This window comes from Myiozetetes cayanensis, unplaced genomic scaffold, assembly GCF_022539395.1.
Source record: "Myiozetetes cayanensis isolate MyiCay16 unplaced genomic scaffold, myiCay2020 scf23, whole genome shotgun sequence".
NCBI classification, from domain to species: Eukaryota; Metazoa; Chordata; class Aves; order Passeriformes; family Tyrannidae; genus Myiozetetes; species Myiozetetes cayanensis.
In genome coordinates, this window is record NW_026087445.1 from 3135622 (window position 1) to 3159860 (window position 24239).

The window sequence follows — 24239 nt, forward strand, 5'->3', positions numbered from 1 at the left end:
CACCACAACCCACTGATTACACACCCAGTAAACTCCAGTTTTCTATCAACTTCTCACACCACAGATGTCCAGCATGGTGCAGCAGGGCTCCCTTCCTGACCCTGCACAGCTGCAGACCATGGCACCCATCCTCACCCAGCCCTGCGCCACCTCCCATCACCCACACTCGCCTTGATTCTCTCAAAAACACTTTTCTCCACCCTCCCTCTTTGTTCCAGGTCTCATTAATGAAGCACATTCACTGACAAATTCCACTGGGGGTTATTTATTCATGAAATACCAACACCATGCAATTCTCAAAGCCTCCTAAGAACTCATCTCAGAGTAAGCTCCGGAGCTTTGCAGTGGCTCTTCTCTCCAGCTCATCCTGAAGGGGATTAGTGGGTGTTATCCAACTCCACTGCCCCTTTTTATTGCCTGCTAATGGTTAAAGACTTCAGTGTCTTACAAAGTTCACCATCACTGAGAAAGACATAGAAAAGGATGTGAGCTGGGGACTAAGCCAGTGCCATCTGCTCTCTGAGCTGGGTTTGGGGAGGGATCAGGGTGGGAATTTGAGGTTCACGAGTTTCTAGAGACAAGACCCCCTAGCAGCAAAGGGCATGATGAAACTGTGTCACCTGCAGAGCCTTCAATTACTGCAGATCTACCCCTTCCTCAGGGGATTTCCCACTCTGGACCCCTGGTGTCTCACAAACAGTAATTTATGCCCACAGCTTCTGTACATTGGGGGTTATTTTCCTCACATTTAACAAAGGCAGCCAAGGCAAAAAGAGCTCAAGATGAAAAGTGCTCACCGCTGCTGGATGGCCAACTGGAGATGTTTTCCAAGTTATTTTTAGTGCTTTTAGCACTTCCTGCACTCACACTACAATTCCAGCTGGGTCTGACTGCACCACAGGCTCGGCTCTTCTGTACTGAGGGGCCATCCAGTAAATACCCAAATTATGATGAATGAGCAATAAATGATCACCTGAGAAAAGTGGTCTCCAATTTAAAGGCAACAGATTATGGGTTTTTTTTCTGGGATTTAAACCTTTTTAATTTTTATTCTGCCTGCAGCAAGAGACCATTCTATCTACAGCCCTCTCCTGCCCCCACCACACCATTTGATCATCGAATCACAGAATAGTTTGGGTTGGAATGGGCCTTATAAAATCATCTCATTCCACCTTCTGCCATTGGCAAGGACACCTTCCACTATCCCCGGTTGTTCCAAGCCCTGCCCAACCTGGATTTAGCACTTCTGGGGATGGGGCAGCCACAGCTTCTCTGGGCAACCTGTGCCAGGGCCTCCCCACCCTCACAGGGAAGAATTTCTTCCTAATATCCACATCTGTGGTGAATGCAGCAACCATCTGCTGCAGCACTGAACCATGAACCAAGCAAGTCCATCCTCACACTGACCAAGCTGGGATGCTCTGCAAAAGTTAATCTCCAGCCCCAGCACTGAAGGACCTCATGAGGTGGTGGCAGCTTCTTATTAAAGGGATTTCACAGTCTGAAACTTTGGCTCTGAAACTGAAGCTCCCATCTCGAGCCAGCCTCGCTAGTGCAGTCCCTGCAGATGTGTGTGCGTGCAGTAGATTTATTATTTTATGTAGGAAAAAAAAGTGATTTTCTGCCCAGTACACCCACAGCCACTTTTCAGCCACTGTAATAGTGCTGGAAGGCTTCAAGAAAAACCACCATCCAGGTCCTCAACTGGGAGAAATCATCCTCACTTGAGTGACGCTGGAGAAGGCATTTCAACGGAGCTACGCTGACATTCCACAGCTGATGAGCTGCTTGCTATAAATTTTCCGGGTAGTCTCACTTCTTGTGGCAATGCTATCATAAACACTTGCAAAAACGCTCTCCCAAAAACCTTGAGGTTGAAAGTGTGAAAAATTCCCTACCAAGCTTCAGCAATTTGCTGGAGATTCAATAAAACCATCACTCCGCCAGAGCGTTTTGAAGCTCAACCCAGCAACCAGAAGGGCCAGGAATTAAATTGCAGCAAAGCAAAGTAAAAACAAGCTCACTGGAACAAAAGCCAGCCCGGAAAGCACATCCCAAGGGATGCTGGGGTTCACCAGGACACTCCCCACCCTTTTGCAGCCCCCTCAGAGCCAGCACAGCTCTGCCATGCGAAGGGCCAGGATGCCATGGATGAGTTAAACAAGACAGTGTGAATTCTGAGCATTTTTTCATGTTACAGGGAAGATTGTGGTTGTGGTTTCAACCCTGCACGAGCCAAAGGAAATGCAGGCGGTGCTGGCTCAGTCTCCCAGGCAACCTCAGTGCCAGGAGGGTTAAGAAAAAGCACATGAGCCTCAACAGGGATGGCAAAGCACGGCCAGTAAAGTGTGCTGGAAATTACATGTGTCAGCACCCGCTTCACCGTGGCTTGTAATCAATCCCAGGTTCAGCAGGTTGCATTTCTTTCAACAGCAAAATGCAGGATGGGAAGGGATGGGATGGTACAGGGGGGCTTTGGAGCACAGCAAGTGCTCTCACTGGGATGGAAATTCCACACTTAACACCCGGGGACACCAGCCAGGAGGAGAAACAGCACTGCCAAGCATCGTGTCCCACCTGACCACCCAAGGAGCTCCGAGGGGCACTGCAAAGCTGGTGAGACACCAAGGCCCATCAGGCATCCCACAAACAGAGCCACAGCCACACAGCACAGGCTTTCACTGGTCTGTGCACACAGGAAAGGTGTAATAACAGGAAATTACAAAGGTTGCAATGTCACATACTCAAAACTTAAGAAAATGTGAGAATTAAGGTTGCTGGGGCAACCTGGTAATTATGCCTTCGATGAAGGTGTTGACTCCAAGACCACACACGAGAGGGTTATCTGAAGGATTTATCTCTCCCCACATGCCAAAGGTGATGGTGCCAGGCTGCAGCCAGGTGCCCATGGATGCCTGAAACAGTCCAGAGCTCAGTTTAGGCATCCCAAAACCCGCCCTCGGGTACCTACAGACATTCTGCAGCTTCTCAGCCCCCTCCAAACCACTTCATCTGCAGCTTCTCAGCATCTTGTTTTCTCTTCCTTGGAGGACACATAGCTCCTACTTTATTGTACTCTATCCAGGCGCTGTTCTGCATGCACAATTACTCAGCTCCTCACGGCTTGCTTATGCTTTGCTCAACTCCAAGAAGCAGCAGTATTTCACCACAAATAAAGTGATTAAGTTCCCAATCTCCCTGTTATCATCCCCATTTCACAGACGGGGAGCCAAGGCACAGGCACGGTGATGTAAAAAACATCCACCACCTCACATGCACCAAATCTGAGACACTTAGACGTGATTTTTCAGAGTGCTTAGCATTAAATGACACTTTCCCCTGCTCAAAGCACAGCTCTCATTGACTTCGCTCGAAGTTTTTTACAGCTTCACATTAATGCAGATCATTCCCAGAGCAGGTTCATTGGCTGTGCTGAGCGAGGCAAAGGTGAAAAACTCAGATATGATCGTGCCATTAAAGATGATTCCATAATGCATATGCACAGAGGGGCTGCCTGAAGGCTGCACAGCAAACCCACCCTGGCACCTCCCAAGCTCTGGAGTTTTGCAAAACTTGCTAACGTTTGCTGAAGAGGAGCCTAATGGGGGTTTTATTCTGGGCAGGGAGGAAGGGGAAGGTGTTCAGTGTGGAAAAAGAGGACATTTTGCAGCAGCAGCAGCAGCTGCAGGACGCAGCATCGCTCAGCCTTTGGTGGGCAGAGCTTTCCCTGGGGAAAAATCACTCCCACCTTCCTGCTCACTGCTCTCTCCTCCTTCTTGTCCCAGCATAGCCCTTTCTTCTCCCCTGTTCTCCTCGTTCCCCTTCCCTGCCAGGCCCAAACTCGATGTTTTTGGCCAGTTGCTGTCTCCCTCACCAGTGGTTCGGAGCAGGGATGTTCATCCGTGCTTGGGCACGGACAATCGCTGCCGGCTCTCGCTGCTACAATCAAACAAGACTTCACGCTGTGTGCAGCGATTCAAGTTTTTCAAAAGCACTTTGGAGCTGGCCAAATTAAGGCGGTTCTTTGCCCGTAAAAGAGAGACCCTCCACAAAACGTCTGCCTCAATCCCCTGCAAGAGTTTTGCCTGGGAGGGGAGAAGCGTGGGGAGGGGGGGAGAAATCTTAGAAAAACAAGCAATCAAGCAAAAGCCCAGACAGAAGGTCTGAGATCTCTCATCCTAAATAATTAAAGGCTGAAAACATCAAGAGATGGGTCAGACCACCCCAGTACCAGACAGTGATTGCAGCCCTGTCTGGGCTGTGGTTCAAACACAACACAGAGTCACACAGATTCTCTGTGGCTAGAAAAATATGCTTTAAAAATGGCAATAAAATGCCATTAATCTCCCTGGTCTGATGAGCTCTGTGCACCTCCTCATCACCTCACCTGTACCTGCTCCCAACATGGACACAATCACATGTCAGAGAGGAACTGAGCATCTTACCCACCTTCCCCTTGTCTTTGTCCTTCCAAGTAATCAGCCACCAGCAAAACAAGATTTCAGGTCCTACTTGTTCAGCATGCCAAAGAGATGAGCTGAAGGGTTTTCCCATATAAAACAGACATATACTCTAACCTAAATGAAAGTTTGGCTGTGGCAGTTTCCATCTCTCCATGCTACTTTCCTGGCCTAGAAACTGGGAATTCTTTTGCTGGAAAAGCTGGATTTTGCAGGGAGACTGGGAGAGGAAGGGAGTCACCCTTTATCCCATTGTTAGCCTGTGTCCAGGCACCAGGACCAGGCACAGCCCATTCTCAGCCCCTCTCACTGCCCAGAGACTGGGGGCTTTCCAGTGCACAAATAAAGTGCCAAGATGTGGTGATAAGCACTTCAGGAACACCGACAGAATTAGATCAGATAAACAGGACACAGCCAGGGCTGCTGGATCAGATATCCATGCCCTGATTTTTCACAGATGTTCTATCGATCTGCTGGGGACAGACAGTGTTGAGTTCCTCGGAAACTGGGTGCCATGGATCAGCCATCTCTGCACAGGGACAAGCACTGGGACTGCAGATCCCGATGGGATGCTGGCTGCAGGCAGGACAGCCCATGGAGGAGCCAGCCCCTGCAGAACACAGCAGCTCAGCATCCTAATATAGCTCCAGGAGCAACATCAGGCTCTGCAATAAAGCTCCATCCAGCTGAACCTCCCCTGAGAGCCACATTCCTGAGTGACCTTCACCAACATCTCTGCATCCCAGGGATCACCAGATCCCAACCTGGGGAGCTGGGTAGGTTGCTCCCAGCCACGGTACTGGGTGAGGAAGCATCCCATGTCATGGGAGTACTCATGGCTTGACAGAGAGAGGTGAGAGCCCGTGAGAAGCAAAACTGGAGCTTTTTTGAGAAACAAATCCATAGGCTGTATTTTAAAAAACATCACACACCTGGGTCACTTACTAGGGAAGCATTTATGCATATGTATACATATATGCATAGTTTTGCTGCTATATATAGCACCTTCCATCAGCAACACTCACTGGCTCCAAGAAAGCCAGGTGAATGTCCACAGACAGAGGAACTGAGGCACAACCAGATTATTTACAGCTCATTTCCAGAAGTACTCTTTGAAGTTAGAATCCAATTAATTTTATACCTGGGGAGAGATTTGCATATGGATTTTCCATCCATATGGGCAGGTTTTTCAAAAGGACTTGGCACTTATCTAGGCACCCAATGCAGATTGTGTTTTCCAAGGTGCCCAGCATCCACTAGCAGCTCCTTGGAGTACAGCTGGTTTTGTCACCAGGGCAGCACCCTCCTCTGTAAGCCAACAGTCACCAGGCACTTCTGAAGGCACCACCTTCATGGGTCTGGTCTCCAAAGGTGAGGAACACCCCATTCTGCTGCTGCCTTTGATAGGGCCCCATCTCTCCCCTGCGAGGAGATGTGGGAACCTCAGGCAAAGAATTTCCTACCATGGAGAAAAAGAGGGTTTTCTGCTGGTTTAAATCCCCTGAGCAAGCTCAGCCCAGGATCAGAGAGACACCACCACTGGCACAGGGGAACTGATGGGCATCAGTGGCTGGGGAAGACCTGGACCACATCTCATGAGATCACCTTGGCTATGACCTAAAACTGCACCCACACTGCCAGAAGGGTTTGTCTTCTACCTCCCCTGCAAAGATGTGCCACGGTGGTGCAGGTGCTGCCTGGACAGACCCCAAAGCAGCCACACGCTGTCCCCAGCCTGCAAACTCTCTGGGGCAGAGCCTGTATTTATCCCTGCACTGGCTCGTCAGTGAACCTTTCCTGATCTGCAGCGTTACAAATACCCCATGAGAGAGGCCATCCTGCCTCTTCCCATCCCACATCCCACATCCCACCCCCAGCACAAACAAGACCGTGGAGCCGACGGCGCAGTGCCTGAAAAGCTCTGATCCAGGCAATGGTTGCAAAGCATACCTTTGGACTTCTGAGGAACAGAGCTCCAAATGCACATGAAAGCCCCAGAGGCCAACGTTTCCCAAACAAACAGCCCTCACCAGGAGAGCACAGGCAGCCCTGGCTGCAGCCTGTAATGAGCTGACCCGCAGGCTTCCTCCCGGCTCTCCAGCTCGTGGGGTAATTGCTGCACATTTTTAGCCTTGCCTGCAGCCATACCATATAGTGAAGGCTGCCAAGCTGTGTCCAGGGCCAGGTGTGTTCAGGAAAAAAGGATAATCAGTGTTAAAAAAAAAAAAAAAGAGAGAGAGAAAAATGTGAGGCTGAACTCTGCTGCATCCGGTTTTGTTCTGGCTGAACCAAATTGGCTGCCATCAAAGCAAATGGCAGATGAAGAAAACATTGACTTTCTGCTTGGGTCAATAAACAAGATAAATTGAGTGGGGACTTGGACGTGGAACAGGGAACATCATTACTTACCAGAGGAAGAGAGAGGGTTAAAGGCAGAGAGGTTGAAGCAGGGCACATGTTGTAGCTCATGTAGGGGTGTTTCACTCAGGAGCTCAGCCTTGGAGGAAGGGGGGGATCGTGCCAGCTCCACCAAGGCTTTGGACTATGCTGTGGGACTTGGCCTGCTATGCCTAAACCAGAAGACCCCAGACCCAAATCCTGAGAATGAGACAATGGGGGATTGCATTCCTACAACTGTGGATCTGCTGGTGCCAAGGGCATTTTTCCCAGAGCCAGAGCACAGCCTGCCCAGAGCTGACACCTGACTCACTGCTGCTGGTCCAGAAGCGGCCAGAGCAACCCTGCCCCTAGGTCTGAGAGAAGAAAGATGGGATTCAGCTCACCCATTCCAAAGTAATCCAAGATATGCATAGGACTGGTCACTTTGGGCTCCTCCAAACTCACCAGGAGAAATTGGCTCGTTTATGGATGATCCCCCTGCCCTAAGGCAGTCAAGGGTAGAAAAAGAGCTCATCCATGCCCTGAGCTCCACTGACCAGATCTCCAATGATCAGAGGAGGCAGCCTCAGGGACTAGCTTAGATACAGACCTAGGGATGACCTAAGCTACTCCTAAGCACAGCCAAATCAGACCCAGCCTACAGACCCTGGAACTACTTGCAATAGATGCTGGGGAGGTAAGGGGGAACCTGTTATTAGTCTTCCTGAGGAACAGGAGGCATCAGACAACTAAAACACCACTTGGGAGAGACATGAAAGGCCTTTAGAAGAGCTGTGCAATGGCAGAGGTTGCAAGGGATGCATCAAGGGCCCAATCCCACAGGCAGTGAAGGAGCAGCAGGCAGGTGTGCAGGTGATGGGAGCATTCCTGCCCTCAGGCCAACCAGATCTGAGCCACCAGGCTCGTTTCAGTCACCACAGTGTGTCATGGTGAAGGATATTAGGTTTGAACCACAATTCACAGCAGCGCAGGACGTGGTCGTCGCCATTCCTGCCGGATTAGATCTGTCAGAACCCATCAGTGGGAAGTTTGTCTGGGAACCCTCCCTCCAGCTGCACATTTAGCAACAGGAGATTGATGAGAGGAGAAAAAACAAAAAAAGGGTAAGAGAGAAAGACAAGAGCAGTGTTTCCACACTGCAGGACCACCCTCCACCTGCCCATCACACCTCATCACCACCTTTATTTCAGTGTCTGTCTTAATTAAAAAGACTAAATGGAAAAGCTTCCATGCTACTCCAAGGTATGCCTTGAGGGGCTGAGGAGGCTGCCCAAACTAGAATTTGCTTCCTCTGAAAGACCTCAGAGATAGCCATGAATGTCCCTCCATGGTCCCACCACAAATCCCACAAACCACCGGGGAGCAGGGAGCAGTGGATGAAGACCTGATGGATGCCAGGAGCATCCTTCAGAGCCCATGGCAGCTGGTGCCTCTGGGCAGAGAGAGGAGCTGTGAGCATCAGGGGGTTCTTGGAGGCCAGCCACCATGTGCAAGGAGAGGTGAGGGTTACCCAAAGCCTCTCCAGCACATGCTCTCCCAAAATACAAGCCAAGACTCCTCTTTGATTCCATACACAAGGGCCAAAACACTGATCTTTCAGCCAATAAGCAGCAGCAGAAGCAAACATCTGCAAATGTGACTCCTGAAAAAAAAAAGTCAAGTTGGAGATTTTGGAAGCAGAGAGGCAAACCTGAGCATTTCTGAGGAAAACAGTCAGCAATTGTATTTTCAGCAATTCACCCAACCAGGCTTCTCCAGACACATTAGCAAAAAGTGGGGATCACAGCAAAGACTGAATTTAAGATGTTTCTCCAAGTTTTTCTCCCAGTGGAAGGAGCACTGCAGAGCTGGAACTCTGCCCGGCCGCTGGCCCGAGGGCAAGGAACTTGCTTTCGGCATTTGGACTAATTCAAATTAGAAGATTCACATTTGACTTCAGCAATATTCACCTCTATCTATCCAAAACCAAACTGGGTGTAAAGAAATGCAAACGACCTCAGAAACCCCTGAGGGTCTGCCCTGCCACAGGAGAGCATTCCCAAGAATAAAGCTCCGAGCAGGAGGTGGCATTTTGGGATGGGCTGCAGGCTCGGATGGTGAAATACTGTCTGACTGTGGGCAGGCTGCAGGATGTGACAGTGCTCCAGCCTCCTCATCTGTAAAACAGGGACAACAACAGCTACCTACCTCCCACCGTGCCACGCAGTTAATTAATGCTCCTTTGAGTTGAGAAGATTAAAAGCAGCGTATAACTGCAAAATAGCAGTTTATTATTATTATGAATGAAGCCTCCACTTGTTCCATCAGTGCCCCTTGAAGCAGTGCTGCTGCAGACACTGTGAATTGCTCCCAGCAGCTCTACTACCGCTGGCATTCACAGGGGTTTGACTGTAGACTTCCAAGTAAGAGCTTTGAACGTGTGAGGGAAGAAGAAAGAGAGGGAGAACAAATAGAAATTCCACCACATTTTGTCTTTCACACTTGGAGACGACGCTCCCACCCTCCTGGGGGCTGGAATAGAACAAACCCCAGACAACAGCATCTCTTCACCTCCTGTTCTCATCTGTGCTTTACCTTCACAGGCTGCCACAGCCCTCCATGGGGAATGTCGGGACAGGTTGTACTGCAAGGCCACAGAAATACCAGACTGAGATCACAAGTCGGCTTTAGGAAGGGATTAAGATATTGACTCTGTGCCCCACAGGGATCAATCCCATCAGCAGGCACACCCAGGTGGGAGAGGTTTAGTACAAGAAGCCATGGGGGCAGACCAACATGCTCAAACTACGCAGGGGCATGGACAGACCCCCTGTTCCAGCTGTGCCCAGCTGTTGGCAACACACAAATCGTGTTTCGTTCGCCCAGGTGGGTTGGTGGGAGGGACCATATGAGTCCTCCTCACCCATTCCCCCACTCTGGGGCCTCTCTGGCCCCTGCAAACCCTCCTTACCCTTATTCAATGCCACGAGCACCAGACCTGGTGGAGCAGCTTCCCAGTGCCCACCACAACCCCCGAGCCATTCCCCAGCTCAGTCCCTGTCCTGCCACAGGTGGCTTTGAGTTGGTAACACCAGATTAACATGGAGGAAAAGAGAGTTCAGATCCTGGCTCGAGTACTTCAGGCAAGCCACCTTTTTCTACCTTTGTTTCACTCTCCCTTGCATCTCTTCAGCCTGAGGCAGAAACCCCACCTTTGATGACTCCACAGCACCTGGCACTCTTATTTCCTGACCCTGCAACAGCCTCTCCGTGGCCTGGCTGTGCAATACTGACCTGGAGGAGCAGCTTGTGGCTCTCCATGCCCCCAGCACTGCTGCTCCCCCTCTCCAGGGCCCCTCTAGCACGCCTGGCTGAAGGACTCAGATGCCTGCAGCACACGGTGGCCGTGCCGCTCCCGATAGGCACCTTTCATGTTTAATTCAGCGGCTGGTTTAGTTAATCTATTTTTTAATAATTCATCCCTTCCATCTTAATTTTGGTAGTTGTTGAAAATCCCTAATAAAACATTTAGGGGCTCTTTTACTGGAGCAATGGCATGATTTACTTGACGGAACCCGGTCTTTGATGTCCTATCTTAATTCCCTCCCTCCCACCGTGCCTCAATCCTGTTTATCGCTGTGCCGGAGGTAAGAGGTTCTCGTCGAGTTTTGTAGCACTTAGAGGCTTGGTCAGCGTTAATAATTCAGCTGCCCTGCTCGGCACAGACAAATCATGTAGCAAACCAGCCTCTTCCTTTTATTAACAACTCCTTCTGCCACCACAGGTCCGGGCGTGGGCCGGGATGTGGAGCAGAGGGACCAGGCTGAGCATCCCGACTAACACGGGGCAGAAGCACGAGCAGCACATCACAGGTGCCAACTACATTGTTGGAAGAATATACACCCTTTTACAATGCTTGTATTTCATCCTCTACAGCCCGAATGGGGAAACATGCTGGGTTTTTGCATCTGTAATTGGGGAAGAACAGATGGCGGAGGCACAGTTGGAAGTAATACGGCCATTAAAATAATCTATACGGCTTGTAATTCTCCATCATGTGGAGAAAGAGGAGGGCCTGCCTTCACCCAAGTGCCCACATGGCTTGTGCCCACACAGGCACAGGGGTCTTTTTCCAGTTGTTGGGACATTGAGGTGTTCTGGTGGGTTTGATGGGTTTTACCATTTCCCTTCTCCTGGGATTCTCCTCTTGAGGAGCCAACAGCTGAATCAGAGACGCTTCCACTGGGTGGTTATTTGACTCCCAGATGCCATGTGGGGCACATTTTCTCCCCATGTCACCCAGTCAAAACAACTGTGAGCTCTACATCTGTTTTAAATGACAGAAAAAGATCAGCAGAAAGCCCCAAGCACTTCAGGCAGATCAGGATGTCTCTGTAGTTAAATTTCAAATGGGGATGATGGGAGAAAGAATTATGGAAAAACCCTCCTGTTGATTCATGAAAACTGAAACCTCTGAGGAGAACACACAGACTTTGCCCTCCCCTCTTATCACCTACAGACATTGAGTGTGAGAAAATGTAAAACCAGAGCAAGAAAACGGCCCAGAAAAGCCCAAACATTCAGCCAATATACAGACATTCATGTCCTTGCTCTGCATGATGTAGGTCATGGTTTCAGAGGCATCTACACCCTCCAAACACCCCAACCACCACATTCCTTGGTACCTCTTGATGGGTGAAGTATAAAATGGAGAAAATGTCTGAAATCTCAAAAAAACCCCACACTGGAAGGTGTAATCCCTTCCCACTCAGACCTAAAGGCCCACATTCCCATTCTGACTCATGGAGGGGAGAAGGAAAGGGAGTTGCAGCACCACCAACACCTCCCCAGGCCGGACCCAATGATTTTTCTGAGGTAGAAACCTCTCCATTGGGCTTAAAATCCTCACTGTAATCACGGAAGCGAGTACCTCTCCAAATCCTTACTCTCTGCCTGGAACACAAGGGAGCCAGCAGGACGTTACCTTGGCAGCTGGCTTTGCTTTATGGAACTGTAAATATATTTTTTTAATAGGCTGGCGGCAAGAAAGATGTGTTTCCAGGCTCAACAACATCCAAAATTAACTGCAATTCATTTCAAAAGGGGCGAAGGGGCGGAGGAAGGGGGAACGCAAGCCTGAAACCCGCAGAATATAAAAGCCTTGAAAGAAATTGCCAAAAATCCCCTGCATAGCTGCCTTCTGGCTCTGGGAAAGAGATTAAAAACCTGAGCAGTGTCAGGCTGAAGCAGACGTCACAGAGGCCACCTCGGGCCATGCTCATGCTCAGATAAGACTCTTTCTTATTATCATTTTCCCGGAGACAACTCAGCCTTTGCCAACGCAAAGCTCCAGCGTCTCCTGGCACGACGGGTTCACCTAAATCAAGGAGAGGAGCTGGGAGGTGCTGGTGCCCCACATGACCAGTTGTTCCACCCTCTGAAGGGTCCCTGGGGACCTCTGACCTCAACATCAGCATCTCACCCTCCTTCAGCACCTCCTCACCCTACTTGTGCCAGAGCATTCCTCCTGACACGCCTTCGTTAGCCCCGGTGCCGCTCTCCAACACCTGATTTGACTAACCCTTTAGTGACTAATTTAATTACCCCGGCCCACAAACTGACAGACAGCTGTTAAAAATGGTTATTGCATTATTAATACGCTCCAGTAATTTCCCATTAAAACTATACTGTTAATAATTTTTTTCCCTGTATTTCTTCCCTCTTAATTAGTCTATTTAAAACTTTGAAGGAATATTCTCTTTATGGTAAATGGGAGCGTCGAGCAAATTACATTTTTGATTGAATACTTCTGTGATAGGCCAGCAAATAAGACCGTTGAGTTGTTAATTATTGTCAGAGTTTCACACGATGCCTGCTAATGAGGCAGTCAATCTTCCCTGCCATTCCTAGAATATTAATGAAAGCCGTTGGTATTGATTTTGTCACTGGGAAAAGGCAGGAACCCCTCCTCCTTGGGGGGCTCCATGGAGGGCAGGGGTGGCTCTGCATAGGGAGGAGACACAGAGAGGACCAGAGGGCTTGGGATGGGGTGAGGCAAGGAGGGCTTGAAGCTGGTGGAAGCTCAGGAAGCTCTTGGGTTTGCCAACAGCAGCTTGTGCAGCTCATGGACCCAGTGGGAGGGTTGGCACATCCCCACAGGGATCAATCCCATCAACAGGCACAGCCAGACAGGATGGGTGGCAGGGGGTGGCAGTTCCAGCCAGACTGGTCCCTGTCCCTTCTGTGTCTACCTGTTGACTCTGAACAGGATCAGATTTACCCCTTATCTTTCTGCAATAACATAACTTGTTTTGTTATTGTTTTTTTTTTAAAGAGAAGGAGAATACTTTGTTTGGGTTTCAACAGATACTTGATAAAGCGATGCAGGGAAGTTATGAGCAAAGAGATCATGGACAAGGATCAACATGAAACTGTGAGATGGTCCCAAGACAGCACAAAATCAGCCTTTGAGTGGAGCACAAAGATGCAACAGGGAGCTTTCAGTACTGTTTCTCAAGCCCTTTGGGGACTGACCCTCTTTGATTTTCACACTAGTGCTCCCATTAGAGGATGGAGGAGTTTGGCAGCAAAGTCTGCATATGTCAGAGCCACCTTCTGCTGCTCTCCCCACCCAGGCTCCCACTGCCCAGCTCAGAGAGGAAGAGCAATGTGGGACCACGGCTTGTGCCACCCCTAATGCCAAAGCTTTGCAAACTGTGTCTTAGCCAAGCCAGAGGGAATCCTATGAAAAGAAGAGTTTACCACAGCAGAAGTGAGACAGAGCGAGGCAGCACCACCCCACAGGTTTAGGTGCCTGTGACTGATGTTCTGGCTGCCCCATCAATGCCATCCCCCTGGGTGGGCAGGGACTGCACTTCCCCGAGTGAGAGGCTGCCTGCACATTTGTGCTGTTAAAAGATGCCACACATACCCCTCCTCCAGCCCCCAAAGCAAGGATGAGCACACACAGCCACTGTTCCACCTGAGCCATGGAGGCTGTTCACGTAGCAGAGCCCACACACGAGCATGTCCAACTCTGCCTTCGGCAGCTTCATCATCTCAGACCTCATCAGCCTCAGGGGACTGAGTTTGCCCGGACTCTGCAGCACCAAGTCCAAGCAGAGCCCTGGATTTCCTAAATAGGTCGCCCAGCACTCAGTGCTGTGTTTATTTCTGTAGCTTTGCTCTGAGGAAGTGCCTGTGTGAGTGAGACCCTGACCTGGAGACATGGACATGGGGCTGGCCCTGCAAGCCAGTTCAGCTCCCTCTGAACTGCTCCAGCCTTCCCAGCCCAAACCTCCCCCAGTCCCGCTCCCACTGGGAAAGCCAGGACAGACTGGATGAACCTTGCAAAGCTCAGAAAACCTTCTATAGCAGGTGACGTGCTGACACGGGTCACGCTGTCACAGCTGCTGCAGAGAGGCCAGAGCTCAGGGACTTCACTCCAGCTCCCTGCTGCAGCTACTCCAGTCGGGCTTTGCACAGCCAAACCCACACCCTGCCCAGAAATGAACTTATTTGGGGCTATTCTGGGAATAGTCTCCCTCTGCCTGACTGGGTGTGTGTGTGTAGGGCAGGTAGCTGGTAGCTGGAGCATCTGTGGCGAAGCACCCTACAACACTCTGCATGCTCTGTCACCCACACCTGCACAGCTGGAATGACACCAGGAGACAGGGAAGGAAGGAGGACAACATCCAGCCTCCAGGGGAACAGCCCCCCATCCATGCTGGAAGCAGTGGTGGGGTGGGGATCACCATCCCTGCAGCAAAGGGGCAGCAGAGCTGCTGCTGCCTCCCCACATCTGCCTGCAACCTGAGCACATGTGGGGCTTTCCGAGCAGGCTGCCAAGATACCGTGGAGCCAGATGTTCAGCAGGAAATCTCTTCATGCTCCCTGCAAAGCCCCAGCTGACGAATCCAAAAGGCACAAAACAACTGGGGCTTCTCCCTGCACCACTCAGCAGGTTTCCATTCAATCCCACCCATTTCTTAGCCCCTTTCCAAGGCCAGGTGAGGGCATGGCAGGAATTTCTGTTGTTTCTTTTCCACCCAGGAAAGCAGCAGATTAGCATGGCTGCTCCCCAAACACAGGTAATGTCCCCCCACCCATCCACCCCTGCTGCATCCAAGCCCATCTGCTGCCCACCTGTGCTCTATAAGCAAGCCAAGCACTGTTTTTACTGCAGTGAAGTTTTCCATACCAAAAACTCTTTTTTTTTTTTTTATAAAGCAGGCTTCAATAATTCCTTGGGGTCCCTTTCCAACCTGGTATTCTATGATTCTGTGAAAAGAGGAGGCTTCTGCTTACAATGAATTGCCTGTGATGCAGCATATCCTGGTTTTACCAGGAAAAAGGGAGTCTGTAACTTTTCACATTCCAAAAACCCATTTCACCACACATGGCACCAAGTCAGACTAACACAAACCCCAGGAGTGCTCCTTTTGCTGGATCCAGCTTCCACCACCCAGGGAAGGTGGGAAGGGTGGGCTTGGATTTACCTACAGTCACATCAGGCTGGGATGATCCACTCCTACCCCAAGTCCTCAAGAAATTTCTGTTAGGGAGAGGAGCAGCCTGGTCTCCTAACACACCTAGTGCTGATTCTTTAGCTCAAATAAGCAGAGTGCCATTCCCTGCCTCCCCCAGCTCTCCCTTCCCTCAGAGAGGTGCAGGATGACAACCAGAGTCATCAACAGCTCCCTGCAGGAAGGGGGAATGTGAGCCACTGTGGGCAGCGGGGTTGGACAAGAAGGTCCCTTCCAACCCAAACCATTCTGTGATTCTAAGATTTTATCAGTCAAGGAGTCCTTTACTAAACCAATCACAACTTTATTATTATTAACCCTTTATACTACTCATCTATGGCCCCAACCTGGGTCCAAATCCAGGGCACCCACAGTCCAGAGCCAACACCTCCAGCTCTGGCCCATCTGTGTTTGATACACACTGATCTTAAAAAAAAAAAAAAAAAAAAATAAAAGAAAGGAAATGTGGACTGAACTGAATAAAGAGACTTCTCACTGCGAAAGCTCAGTGCATATTTACACAGCATCCTGCCTTAATGCTCAGCTGCTTCATTTGTGTCACTTTAAGCCCTCCACAGTAGCAGGGAAGTATTAGCTGGGGTTTAATTGTGTGCTGCTGGGTTCAGTGCAGCTGGGAGAGAGCCCTGGGGCACAGCAGCGCTGGGAGAGACGTGGCAAGGCAGTGACAGGGGCACAGCCACCAGCAGAGCCACTGGCCAGGAGGGAGAGCAGCACTGGGGACACTGCCCCAGCCTGGTACAGCTCTGCCTTACATATGAAGCAAAACATCACTTTGCAGGGAGCTGTCTGGCTGTGTGGCACCCAGGACAAGCTCTGCAACACTCAGACCTGTTTGCAGGAGACATGAGCAAGTTCTCCCCCAAAACCCATCCAGCTGCAGTGCCAGCAGACCTGAACGTGCCCCAGTGAAACTGAGGGGCTCTTTGCCCCTCCATGTGCCTCCCCTCCAGGGCTGCTCCACACCAGACCCTTTTGTACCCTCTGGCAGAGGTGAAACAGGCACTGGATGGATTATATACGGACTGGGTGGTCAATCAACACCCACATCCCTCTTTCCCAGCACTGCCATTCCTGCCTCCACTCAGGTCACCACTGCCAGAGTCCTGCCCCGAGCAGGGCACAGCCTGTGGCACAGGGTGGCAGCAGGTCCCCAGCTGCACCCATCTGCCTTATGATAAAAAGCATTTGGAAGCAGTCAATAGCATCTCATAATATCAAAAACACCGCAGGAAACGTCTAGAGCTGAATTGATTATGGCACAGTAATTCTTCAGGCAGTGAAAGCAGGGCAATTCCCAAGATGGGATTATTTTTTTAGCAAGGCTTCACCTAATTTTCTTGATGATATTTTCCCCCTGCTCGCTCCCCAGCCCACCTTCCAAAACTCTCCAGCTTTGCACTGCTCTTTGATTTAGTTCCTGAAAACAATATTCTGCTCAACACCCTCCAGCACAGTGCCCATGAAAGCATCACCACCCCCTGTATCGCCAGGATTTACAAACATGCAGTAGGAAAAAGTCAAGGAAGATTTTGCTTTTGGCTCTGTAGGCAGCAACCCACTTTGGGGAGACCAGAAAAAGCCCTGACAAGTACTTAGAACATCTAAACCAGAAAAGGAGGCACTAAGGAGCAAATGCACAGACCAGAAGGGGCAAACAATACAAAAGCTGGACAGAGCAGAGACAAAGGGCAGCGATTTTCAGTCTGATCCAGCCTTGACAAAGCATGGAAAGGTTTTCTGAGCCAGTGGGCAAGGCCAGGCAGGACACACTGTCCCTGCTCTATGCAATGCTGACACTGCCTGTAAACGATGCACTGAGCTCTTTGGTGCTTCTAACCTCATTCTGAGCTGCTTTTGCTCCTCTGCCTGGAGGTGAGCAGGCCAGGGGGTGCCTGTAGAGCATCTCTCCTGCATCTGGAAACAGCGTGGAATGAAAAGGACCAGCACGGCACAAGCAAAGCTACTCTGAGCTGCTTGGAAAGTGCTGCACCAAGAGCACAAAGGGAATTTTTTCCTAATAAATCACCCCAAGAGTTGGGGTGACATCTCAGAGCAGAGCAAATCCCTCGGAGGCAGCAACCATGGCAGTAGGGCACTGTACCGAGTCCACTGGAGCTGATGGAAACATCACCCTGGAGGAGCAGGAGCTGAAACTAATTAACTTCACTTGTCTTCATTGAGCACAGCCATCCTGGTTCACTGGCTCTGCCTCTGTGGCTGCCCCTGTGCCCAGCCCCAGCTGCCCACACTGCCAGGTTTGGCAGCCGTGGTGCCACAGGGCTCTGCCAGCACTGGGTGAAAGCTGAACATGAGCTTTGCCCCTCTGATTGGCACCAAGCTGCCATCCTTTGTCCTTCCACAGTGAAAACAATGTTCCTCTGCAGCAACATGTGCATCCCCTCTTCCCTTTAGCAATGAAAAAAAACCCGTAAAAATAAACCTAGAGGTCTGTCTTCTGCGGTGCAGCATATCCTGGTTTTACCAGGAAAAGAGGAGTCTGTAACTCTCCCTGAGCTCCCAGATTGATGTCATTTCCAACAGCCCTTTCCAAGCCTGCAAGGGACAGTGTCTTCTTATGGTACCCTTAAAGGAAAAGGACAAAACTCTGCTGTTTGTGTCCATCTCCTTTCCTGTCGTCTCCGCCGAGATGGTTTTTCCTCCCCGGCTGTGGAGGCTGTCACAGGTCCCTGGCACATTCCCAGGAACATTTCGGCTCCACTGAATTTTATTACCTTTGTCCTTTGGCTGAAGTGATCCAACAGTAGACACAGGAGATAAAAACGGGGAAAGGAGGAGTAGATCCCATCCACATTGGCCAAGTTTCAGGCAACTGAAATCCCATCAGAACTGGTTGGTGGAGGTGCCAGTTCTTTCCACTCAGTTGCGTTAAGAAATAGCTGAAGAAAAGGCATTTCCCAATGTCACTGCCCCACCCAGGGCTGTATCCTCACAGCTGGACAGCTGTGAATCCAGATGGGACTGGGGCCATCTCCCATCCTGCCCTGGAGCATCTCAGAGTCTTAAGGACAAGTCGCTGAGGTTCAGCCCTGGGAGAGAGGGGAGGGACGCTGAGCATCCTCCCCAGGCACCCAGGAAATCCTGTCCCTCCTGCTGCTGCCACTGTCCTTGCTCCTCTGCTGTCACTCTCCTGCTCCAAGCCTAGAGCCTCATGGCACAGATTCCCATCATCCCAGCACTGTGTCTGGGCCAGGGGATGAATTGCCTGGTCCTTCTTCCTGCAATCCTTCGAGTCCCCTTCCCAGGCAGGAGATGCAGACAAAGGCAGAGGTAATAAAACACAAATAGTGGGGGGAAAAAATTGTAATTCAGGAAAAACAGTACAGAGAGGCTGTATAAACAGAGGGGTCAAGGGGCCGTGCTTTGAACAGGCAGCTACAAAGCACACTCCAGCTGATGTTTAACAGAAAGCAAAGGCAGCGACATAAAAACAAATAACACCATCAAACGGGGACGGGAGAACACCTTTCAGGGAAGGAACCCAAGGCCTGATCTCGCCACCTCGCATCACCCTTTCTGCTAAGCATGCACATCAGCACAGCGTGGTAGAGCCCTGCCTCCCCCTCCAAACCCTGGGCACTCACTGCTTGTCTCAGCACCGGCAGGATCCTGCTCCGCCACAGATCCTGCTCCAGGCAACCGGGTGGACGGGCACAAAGCTACAGCAGCAGATCTGGTGTACAGGACAGCTACAGAGTCCAGTGCCAAACCCTACTCTGTGATGGGAGATCCCAGATACATCAAAAGGAATCATTCTGAGCGTGAGACAGCGCCGGCATATTTGGCGAGTGTCGGGTATTTTTAATTGTCTCAATAAACATATAAACAAAATCTGTTCACTCGATGGGTTGTTTTTCCCTCCTGGGCTCTGTGGCACCACAGACAAGAGGAACAGCAGTCGCTCAGCTGCCAAACTTGTAGCTGTTGCTGGTGCTCCCCATGATGGATTTGCCTACGAGCCAGGTCCAAATTTACATCCCCTGTCCCTGAGAGGTTTGATCGTGTTCTGTGCAGTTTTACAGCTCAGCATTAAGACCTCAAAAATTCAGTGGGTTCACACAAAAGAGCACAGAGAGTGAAGCTCAGCATTATTGCAGCAGGAGTTATTAAAAGCCCAGGAAGAGGGAGGGCTGAAATGTCCCTTGGATTCTGGGCATGAAAGATGCCATGGCTGGTGATGGACCAGGAAGAGACAGGTTGAGGGTAGTGAGGTCCCTGCACCTTCCTAGAGGTGCTGGGTGATCCACACTTCAATTCTGACCTACCCCAGATACTTCCTGTGTGATTTCAGCTCCATTTTTTTCCCCTCTTTCTCCATTGCACCACTCCCCTGATCCCTCTCTCATTTTGCTGCTCACACCCTTCTGTGGCTGCCGCAAGGTTACGTCTCCATTTAGTCACCCCGTAGCAAAGTGAGACGTACCTGACTCTTCTAACCTGCTCTCATAAATCACAGTGGGAGGCAGGGAGGAGGAAAAATCCTGGTAAGCAGCCAGGACGAAGCCAAGCTGACAGCTGCAGGGCAGGGGCTGGTGGCTGCCTCTCTGTAAAGTGTCTGTCCCTTCTCTCCAGAGGATGAGGCCAAAGGCTGCCTCTATCCCGGTGTTAAGCACTGCAAGCTGCTTCTCCGCCACTTTTTAAGAGATGACAGCCTCTTGGGGTGATAAGAAGCCCAGGCCAGAGCACAGGGATGTTATCTGTGAGGATGACGGTGTGTCTGTGATGTGCACAGTAATGAATTGCCCTCTCTCTGCAGAAATGAGTAAGTTGTGCCTGGTGATGCAATGATCAATTTGCTCCATCATGCAAAGCTGTCCATTCATCACAGGCATCAACTGCCAGTTGCTCTCACCTCTTTATTGGCACCACCAGAGCAGGAGGCTCTGCAGGTCCCTGCTGAGGAACAGTGTGAAAAAGGGACTTCCCCTCCCTCCCAGCCTCCTGGCTGAAGGTCCCTGCAGCATTGAGCATCCAGAAACCACAAACTGCTCCTTTCCAGGAGGAAAAACAAACAAACAAACAAACAGGGAAAAAAATATACCAAGTTCCCAAGGCATTTCCTGCACAAATATCAGGAAGAAGCAGGCAGGGTGCCCTCTGCCTGCATGCTGTACCCCACTGGCATAACCCACGGGGACCAGCCCAGCCCACCTCCTGACCTTCAGGGATGCTCACCTGCAGCTGCACCCATTGCCCTGTGCCCCTGCAGATGAGCTTTGCTCCTGAGACACTTAGGACACAATAAAGCTGTTCCCCCTCTCCTGGCCCAGATTCCCTTTGCCTTTCTCATCCAGTTCACTTTTCATCCTCCTCCACTCTCAGGGAGCCTCACACCACAGCGCTCACCACGGACTTGCAAAATCACAAATGCCCAAAATCACTGCAAAGCCCCTGCAAAATATCCCTGCAAAACCCCTGCAAGGCTGGGGTAGCAGTTGTGACACAAAGGGCACAGCAGGGCTGAGCCAGCAAATACCATAGGCAGGGAGTAAAAGCCCTGCTCCCATCCTTGACACAAGACTAGAGTGATGCAGGCACAGAGCTGGGGAGCAGAGCACTCTGCCTCCAAGAGAATGGAAAACAAAATAACAAACAAATAAAAAAAATAACCCTAGAAATAAAAAATCCAGTTGATTGTACTTTGGCAAAGAATTCAGAGAGCAAAGGGGCTCACTTGGGAGCAAAACGAAGATGAATCGACAGCGAGTTCAAGAGAATTCATTCTGCCGCTGAACACTTGTCTCTCCATCAGGACATCTCAAAGGCTTGTCAAGCGAAGGCAAGGCTTTTATTTGTTTCTGTGGTTGCCATAACGATAGAACTATATGTCATGTCAGGCAGCAGCTGAGGCTCGTGCCTCTGATTTATAGCTGCTCACCAGAAATTACCAACTTTTCTGCAGAGCGGGTGGCAGGGTGAACCAGGACCACCGGGTGTTCTCCAGTGCTGTGCTCTTCCCCCCACCAGGTTAGCCCTCCTCTTGGTCCCCCACAGCCACCTGGGGATGTTTTTATTCTCCCCTGCAGGGATTCTTGGTGCTGGGTCCTCCCAGCAGCTGCCACAATTAGAGCAATTCCCGGTCCCCCAGGACAAGCTGTAGCTTCTGGAGGGCCAAAGAGAGATGGCAAGGTGTCTAAGGAAGGCCAGCAGAAAGATTAAACACCTAATAGTAGTTTATTTTAAAAAGCAGAGAGACTTCTACATCTACCACCAGGTTAGGGGAGAAATATAAATAAGAGAGAGGGATGGGAGCATGGAGAAAGGGAAACAAAGAGGGGTCTTGAAAACAAGAGAGGCAAGGTGGGACTGGGAGGTATTCTTTGTCCTGCCAGGGGATATGCCACAGGGACAGTCTGCCCACCCTGGGAGCTGGTCTCCAGCGCAAGGCAGAGGCTGCCCAACATAGGGGAAGCCCTGCAGCACTGCTGACCAACCTCATCTGAGCAAAGATGTCACCGTCAGCGTGGCTGCCACAACTCAAGGCGTGTGACCAGTGTGATTACCCTGCGGAGCATCAGACTCTGGGTCGAGGAGGGGATGCTCAGCAAGGCCACTGATAAATTACATATGCAAGTTTCATTAACTCTAAGCACTCTGCTTAGTTTATGACACACAGCCCTAAAGCCTCCAGCACCGAGTTCTGCATGCAAAGTCCTGCCCCTCTCAACCCTCGGGACAAGTGGGAGCATCCCCGGTGGGATGCCTGCACGAAGCCCCTTGCCTCCCCCCTGTAGGAAGTTTATCTAATGACTTGGCTGCAGCAGTGGAAGGAGGTTTGGGCCCCTCATCCCCATCCACTGAAGCACAGAGGCAGCTCGGTGCACTGCTCAGCAGTGAAACACAGGGAGAACAGCCCTGGAGTCAGCATTTCCCCAGGGAGCTGCCGAAAGGCCGAGCCCCACCTGTCCCTCCGCAGTCTCCAGCAGCTTCATAAAAACACAGGGCCACGTTTGAACCTTTAACCCTCTGAGTTGTAAAGACTTCATCACTTGTTTTCTCCGAGCCAGGCTTTCTGCAATTTCCTTCCATTAAACTCTTCAAGACAAGCGACCCCGGGGCCAAAGGTGTCAGACTAATGAAAGGTCTGGAGGAATGCAGCACGCTCCTTATTAAAGACACAGGAGAGACACAGCACTGAGCCACCATCACTGTGTTACAGGACAGCAAACAGGGCACGCTGGGTGCTGAGACATGGCTGTGTTGCAGCTGGTGTAACACAGCCCCGTGGCATGGAGATGTGACTGTATTAAAGCCCAAGCCCCGCACGTTCAGGAAATTCAGGAAGAATTTCTTCACTGAAAGGACTGTCAGGCATTGGAACAGGGTTGCACAGAGAGGTGGTGGAGTCCCCATCCCTGGAGGTGTTCAAGAAATGACTGGGACATGGCACTCAGTGCTATGGTTTAGTTGTCAAGGTGGTGTTTGGTCAAAGGTTGGACTTGATGATCTGGGAGGGTTTTTTCCAGCCTTGATGATTCTGTGATTCACCTGCAGGAGCTCCCAGCATGGAGGGTCAGCAGCACTACCACAGTCCCACAGCCAGGGAACAGGTCCCCTGCAGGCAGAGGGGTGGCTGTGTTTGAACACCTACACCACGTGTTCACCTCTGATGGTTGGTCTGACGTGATGGGTCATCACCCGAACATCTGAACCACCAAAACTGCTGCATCACCGCTCCCTTGAGAAGCAGCCAACACTTGTGTCATTCCAGAGGGACAAAGCAAAGTGGCTGCAAGATAAGCAGCTCTAAAAATACCTTTCTCATTGAGTGAAAGCACCCAAGAACCTCAGAGGAAGTTCTCAGAGACAGCCCAACGTGATGCCCATGAGCACTAAACACAACACTGACCCTGCTCACCATCTGCACTGGATCTGAGCAGCCCCAGCATCAGCTCCTTTGCACCACCCCACTCCACTCAGGAGGTATCACCTTGCTTTCCACCCACCCTGGGGTGCTCAGGACCCCAAGCTTGCAGCTTCTCCTTTGAGAAGTGTTTAAGTTCTAACGCCGAAGTATTAGATCGCTTTTCGCTTCTCAGTATATCTGTGAAACCTTCCATAATTCAACATCAAATATTTATTATTACGTTTATTAAAGTTTTAATAATTTAGCAACTCCTGTGTGTAAGATACAAGCGCTGTGAACTCGCCTCCCCTTATTCTACCTGAGTCACTCCAATATTTATACCTGGAATTCTCAGTTCAGGTTCCTTTTACGAGGGGAGAAGGCAACAAGCTCAGTGGCAGAACCTCCCCTCCTCCTGCCTGGCATTCATCCATCCTGACAGAGACTTTTCCAAGAGGATCAGTGCCCAGAGACAATTACTGCACTGGAGCAGAAAACAAGCTTCCGAGCCTCTACCTTCACTAAGGTCCTTTTCATGAAGATGTGAGGAGGCAAGAAAGAAATAATGATCTCCTGGCATTTTGGCTTGGAAAATGTTAACATAAACCAAGGCAACCCTTCTCCTTCTCAAATGAAAAGCAGAAGTTTCTGCAGACAAGAAAAACCATGCTCCTAAGAGAGCCAAATTGTGATAGATATGTACTATCAGTCTCTTTTTGAAGGAGAGGGAACAAGCACTGATTAGCAACAAAAACACGCTCTTGGAAGTGAGGACCTCTTGGATGCCAGCTGGGGCACAGAAGACAACTGATGTGCCTGTCTCCTTCTCCAGGGACCTCCTCTGCCCACACTCAGCCCATTCTCCCAGCAATAGCCTCTCCTTCCACCAGGGCAATTCTCCTCCTGCAATGTCCTCTTAGGTCCCTCTTCAGAACCAGACTATCCCAAGTCCAAGGACATCTGGTTAAAATACAAACTGGACAAAATGGG

The 24239-nt window shown here is 50.5% G+C and overlaps 1 protein-coding gene across 1 annotated transcript in view; it reads right to left on the reverse strand.

The window, feature by feature from the left end:
- The window catches only part of ASTN2 (astrotactin 2), a 314924-nt gene that overhangs the window by 148523 nt on the left and 142162 nt on the right, over positions 1-24239 (reverse strand). The window lies entirely within an intron of this gene.